The following is a 384-nucleotide window of genomic DNA, read 5'->3' as shown; positions in this document are numbered from 1 at the left end:
AGGACTGAAAACCTCCCTAACCTGGTAAAGGAAATAAAGATACAAGTCTAGGAAGCACAGAGAGTCCCAAACAAGATGAACTCCAAAAGACCCACACAAGATACAGCATCATTAAAATGGCAAGATTAAAGACAAAGAGAATCCTAAAAGCAGCAAGAGAAAGGCAGCTAATTACTTACAAGGGTACACATAAAAATGTCAGCTGATTTTTCAACAGAAACTTTTCAAGCCAGAAGAGATTGGCACTAAATATTCAAAATGTTAAAAAGCAAAGACCTTCATCCTAGACTACTGAACCTAGTAAGGCTGTCAATAAATATTGAAGCTGAGATAAAGAGCTTTTTACGGAAAAAGCTAAAGGAATTCATCACCACCAAGCCACTG

This window comes from Pteropus alecto, unplaced genomic scaffold, assembly GCF_000325575.1.
Source record: "Pteropus alecto unplaced genomic scaffold, ASM32557v1 scaffold42, whole genome shotgun sequence".
Lineage (NCBI taxonomy): Eukaryota > Metazoa > Chordata > Mammalia > Chiroptera > Pteropodidae > Pteropus > Pteropus alecto.
Note: the sequence above shows the minus strand (reverse complement) of the source record.